This window comes from Mustela erminea, chromosome 3, assembly GCF_009829155.1.
Source record: "Mustela erminea isolate mMusErm1 chromosome 3, mMusErm1.Pri, whole genome shotgun sequence".
Lineage (NCBI taxonomy): Eukaryota > Metazoa > Chordata > Mammalia > Carnivora > Mustelidae > Mustela > Mustela erminea.
In genome coordinates, this window is record NC_045616.1 from 112,681,755 (window position 1) to 112,687,926 (window position 6,172).

Genomic DNA, 6,172 nt, shown 5'->3' on the forward strand with positions numbered 1-6,172 from the left:
GCAGGGTAGTCTTTAGCTTTTAAGTGTTTGAAGTCCTTCCAAACTTTTTCTTGTGGTTGAGTTCCAGTTTCAAAGCATTGTGGTCTGAGAATATGCAGGGAATAATCTTAATCTTTTGGTATTGGTTGAACCCTGATTTGTGACCCCATATGTGGTCTATTCTGGAGAAACTTCTATGTGCACTCGAGAAGAATGAGTATTCTGTTGTTTTAGTGTGGAATGTTCTGTATATATCTATGAGGTCCATATGGTCCAATGTGTCATTCAATGTTCTTGTTTCTTTATTGACTTTCTGCTTGGATGATCTATTACTGAGAGTGGTGTGTTAAGATCCCCTACTATTAATGTATTCATATTGATATGACTCTTTATCTTGATTAACAGTTGTCTTATGTAGTTGGCTGCTCCCCTATTGGGGGCATAAATATTTATAATTGTTAGATCTTCTGGGTGGATAGACCCTTTAAGAATGATGTAGTGTCCTTCTTTATCCCTGAGTACAGTCTTTAGTTTAAAATCTAATTTATCTGCTATGAGAATCACTACCCCAGCTTTCTTTTGAGGCCCACTGGCATGAAAGATGCTTCTCCATCCCTTCACTTTCAGTCTGGATGTATCCTTACACTCAAAATGAGTCTCTTGTAGACAACATATGGACAGGTCCTATTGTTTTATCCAATCTGCAACACTGTGCCATTTTATGGGAGCATTTAGGCCATTCACGTTCAGAGTGATTATTGAAAGATGTTTTTATTGACATCATATTGCCTGTGAAGTCCTTGTTTCTATATATTGTCTATGTAAATTTCTGTTCTATGACACTCTTGAGTTCTTTCTTCTTTTATAGATGCCCCCCCCCCGCCTTAATATTTCTTGTAGTGCTGGCTTGGTGGTCACATACTCTTTTAAACCTCACCAGTCTTGGAAGCTCTTTATCTCTCCATCTATTTTGAATGTAAATCTTGCTGGATAAAGTATTCTTGGCTGCATGCTCTTCTCATTTAGTGCCCTGAATATGTCTTGCCAGCCCTTTCTGTCTTGCCAGGATTCTGTGGACAGGTCTGATGTTATTCTGATGGACCTTCCACTGTACATAAGGAATTTCTTACCCCTAGTTGCTCTCAAAAGCTCTTGTCTAAAATTATGATTCATCATTATGATTCATGCTTTGAGGTCTTTCTAGATTAATCTTGGGGGGTATTCTTTCTACTTCTAGGACATGAATGCTGGTTCCACTCTCCATACACAAAGATAAACTCAAAATGGATAAAAGGCCTCAATGTGAGGCAGGAATCTATCAAAATCCTAGAGGAGAACATGGGAGTAACCTCTTCAATATCAGCCACAGCAACTTCTTCCAAGATACATCTCCAAAGGCAAAGGAAACAAAAGTGAAAATGAGCTTTTGGGATTTCATCAAGATCAAAAGTTTCTGCACAGCAAAGGAAACAGTCAACGAAACAAAGAGGCAAACCATGGAATGGGAGAAGATATTTGCAAATGACATTTGAGGAATGGGAGAAGATATTACACAAATGACTATAGATGAAGGATTGATATCAAAGATCTATAAAGAACCCCTCAAACTCAACACACACAAAACAGATTATCACGTCAAAACATGGGCAGAAGACATGAACACACACTTTTCCAGAGAAGACATACAAATGGCTAACAGACACATGAAAAAATGTTCATCATTAGCCATCAGGGAAGTTCAAATCAAAAGCACGTTGAGATACCAACTTACACCAGTTAGAATGGCCAAAGGCCAAAATTAACAAGACAGTAAACAAAAAGTGTTGAAGAGGAACCCTCTTACACCGTTGGTGGGGAATGCAAGTTGGTGTAGCCACTTTGGAGAACAGTGTGGAGATTCCTTAAGAAATTAAAAATAGAGCGACCCTATGATCCTGCAATTGCACTTCTGGGTATTATTGACCCTAAAGATACAGATGTAGTGAAAAGAAGGGCCATCTGTACCCCAATGTTCATTCGACAATAGCAGAACCAAGATGCCCTTCAATGGACGAATGGATAAAGAAGATATGGTCCAGGGGCACCTGCGTGGCTCAGTGGGTTAAGCCTCTGCCTTTGGCTCAGGTCATGATCTCAGGGTCCTGGGATCAAGCCCCACATCAGGCTCTCTGTTCGGCGGGGGACCTGCTTCCCTTCCTCTCTCTCTGCCTGCCTCTCTGCTTACTTGTGATCTCTGTCAAATGAATAAATAAAATCTTAAAAAAAAAGATATGGTCCATATATACAATAGAGTATTATGCCTCCATCAGAAAGGATGAATACCCAACTTTTGTATAAACATGGATGGGACTGGAAGAGATTATGCTGAGTGAAATAAGTCAAGCAGAGAGAGTCAAGTATCATATGGTTTCACCTGTGGAGCATAAGGAATAACAAGGAAGACATTGGGAGATGGAGAGGAGGGAGTTGGGGGAATTTGGAGGGGGAGACAAACCATGAGAAAATGTGGACTCTGAGAAACAAACAGGGTTTTGGAGGGGGTGGGGGGTTGGGTGAGCCTGGTGGTGGGTATTATGGAGGGTACGTATTGCAACGGACCACTGGGTGTGGTGAATGAACAATGAATTTTGGAACACTGAAAAAAATTAAATTAAAAACAAAACAAAACAAAAAAACAACAAAAAAAAGAACCACCAATGTCACTGAATCATGAGTTCCTAAAGGATTTCATCCTGGGCAAGGAGATTTGAGTCTACTGAAGATCTTTCTGATGTAAATTAACTAGACTGATATCTCTTGGCTGTCACTTGTACTAGAAGTAGTAAGAATACAGTCAGGACTCACAAAGTAGTTATAAAATTTAAGGACCCTTCTGTGTGCTACTTTATTTTCTGGGTCAGTAAAAATAGCCATCTGACTTTTGTGACAGGTAACTAAGTTTTCTGCTAGACTTTCTGTTCACTAGAAACTTCATTTAACCAGATGCCTATTCTCAGCATCGTTCAGGGCATTCTGTCTATGCTTACATCAATCTGTGTTCACCTACCAAGACTCCTCAAAATACAGATTCTCAATTTTTGTTTGCTTTCTTGGTTTTGATGAGTGTCAGTGGGGGTAGACTTTCAAACACCATGTTCCATGTAGGGGAAATTCTTAAATAGTAATGCTATGTGCAATGCTAATTCTTTTGAAAGGTTAAAAAAAACCTCTATGTGCCTTATATAACATGATCTATTTATACTCTGTCACTAAGGAGAGTCAGCTGCATTTATGTTTGGGGTGAACAGAACAATTTATTTGTACCTTCTCATCTAACTGATCACTACCAATACTCCGGGTTAGGTTATGGGAAGTTATTAGAAGCATTAATATATTTGGAACTGAAGTATTTAGCATAAAAATATTTAACATGAGAATTTCACTAACAGAGAAATTTAAGCACCAGAGTTTCTGTATCTTCTTCCAGTATCAGCTAAAATATTAAGTTCTGTCAGAGGATATTATACATGACAACAGTTACTAAGAGACTCCTGCAGTTGCAATGCCAAACTGGATGCTTTCAAAACTCCTTCAGTATTTCCAGCACCTGGTAGTAACTACTGACAGCCCATGTGTTTGTTTGAACCAATAAAAAGCTCTTTAACTGACTCTAAAGCAAATTATTGAATTGTGAATTGCGACCATAACAGAAAATTCAGGAAGGGAGAGACACATATTCTGGATTGTGTAGCTTCTGAAACCAAAATTTGACTATGATTTACTAAGACTATTAATTACATTTCCTTCATTTATGTGTGGAAGCCACCACAATACATCAAATGTTACTATTTTTACATCCCTTTCTTCTCTAGGCCTTTCATTGTTTCTATCTGTTCTTAGTACTTATTTGACGTTTAGCATATACTCTCTTTTGTTTTCAATTTCCTCATAATAGCTTATTGTATGGTGTACTGTATAGAGCACATTACATGCTATGTTTCCACAAACTGTCACAACAAATCTTATGCAGTAGGAACTATTGTTATACCCATTCATGGAGGTAGAAACTGAGGTTTAGAAAGTTGTAACTTGCCTAAAGTGATATAGCATGTAACTGATAGAAGATGTGAGCCCTACCTGCCTTCAGCTTCCACATTCTTACTCTCCTTCCTCCTTCCCTCATTTTTCTCCCTCCGCTCATCCCAACATGACAGCAAAACCAAGGTACTGGGCATTTGAAGAACAAAGAACAAATTGAAGCCAGAATAAATTTCCACATAATGGAAGTCACTGACAGGATTAAAAATAAATTATTTTAGAATTAGACTGTATTTCCATGCTTCCTAATTTTTTTCTCTCTTCTCAATCCCATATATAGGAGGATGCCACTGTTGTGTACATGGACCACACAGTTCTCCTCTTACCTGACCGCAGAGACACTAGAAAATCTAGCATGCTGAAAGGCACTGCCAGGCTTCCCACCTGAGTCAAACATTTATTACACAAAGGGGGACTCTTTGAAGATTTGCTATTAAATTTGCTATTAAATACTTCAAGTTTTTTTGTGTGTGTGTTGTTTCATATCTCACTAATGAGTTTAATTCAGTTTTATTTATTCTTTGCTTATTTTATTACAGTAAAAAGATGCCATTTATAATCTCACAAATTATATCCCTCTTTCTATTTGTGTTGTGTAAGTCTTTTGGTAAACCTTACAAAGCAAGGTGTAATGAAAAACAGCCTCCAATTCAAGAAACTAATACAAAGAAAAAGGTTCTTTGAGAATGTAAACATAAACAAGTGAGGAATAAATTGGCAAAGTGCATTGTCATAACCATACATTTTTAAGACATTAAATTACACATAATTTTAAATTCTGCAAATTAGTTACTTAAGGATGGCAGATAGCTTTAAATGTGTAATATTTTTCCAAGAGAATGAAGCTAAGGTTGGCGTTTTTCTTACTATTATCTTCTCTATTTTTTCTTCAAAAATGATAATATTTCCATGTTTTTTAATAATACATACTTCTATCTCCACCAAACTAAGAAATAAAATAGGTATGAATTAGATATTGCAAAATTACATCAGATAATTTACATATATACCCCGGAGATTTTATCAGACTAAAATAATAGGCTACAATGAATATATCCACCTTTAAAACAATCTAAAATGTAACAGATTTATAAAGTTGCAAACATTAAAAAAAAAAACTGGCTCTAAACTTTCTCATAATTTCAAAGCTCATGCAGTCTTAAGACTTTCTCTACAGTATAAACATTATTTGAACTGCAATGAGCCCAATAAGGAAATTGTACAAAAAGGGGTGTGAAGAGTCAGGATATAGAGTATTTGCATAAATTTGCATCACTTACACATCCAGAAAAATTTCACTCACCAGCCAAATTTAGTTTAACAGATGAGAGCATTTCGATTCAAGCTCCAATTTCTGACTGCAACATTTGTTTCAGAGAGCCATGTATCCTCTACTCCTATAAAGGGTTTTGTTGCTTCTTCTGCACACATACCACTATCTACTGCACAAATTTGGGGGAAGGTATTTGATAAATGCCTGTTTTCTTCTATTGCGATAGTAAATTCCACAAGGGCAAAACTTGCCAAGTCTCTCTCTGTATCTCCCAGTGCCCTATGTAGTGCTGAGCATACAGCGGATGTTCAATAAATAGTTTTCAAATGAACAAACGAATACATTGGTTGTCTCATTAAACTTCTCAGAAGCAAAAAGCAGATCATCTACTGGCCTAATTTAAGTCCTTTTATTTTGGTGTTATACTGGTTCTTTGATGAGTCTGGTTCATTCTGATGACTAGGAACAGCATGGTTTGAAGTAATCTGAACTGAGCAAGGGAATTAGAGCTAGAGAGATACAGTGTGTAGTTTTGGTTCAGAATAGAATTAAAACTGTTTAGACAGCATTCAGTTTTGGTAAGTTAATATTAGAATTTTTAATGGCACTATAAAAATGTTTTGAACTGTGATAAGGTTTAGATTTCAGTTTTGAGGATGGTTTAGTTTTAGTTAATTTGAATTAGGTTTCCAAGTAATAACCTACTTTCCAGCATGCTTCTTAGAGCAAACTTGTATGTGTATGTGTGTGTGTATATATATACACACACATACGTACATATACGTGTATATGTATATACACATATATATCATGTACCATATACACGTATATATACATGTACCA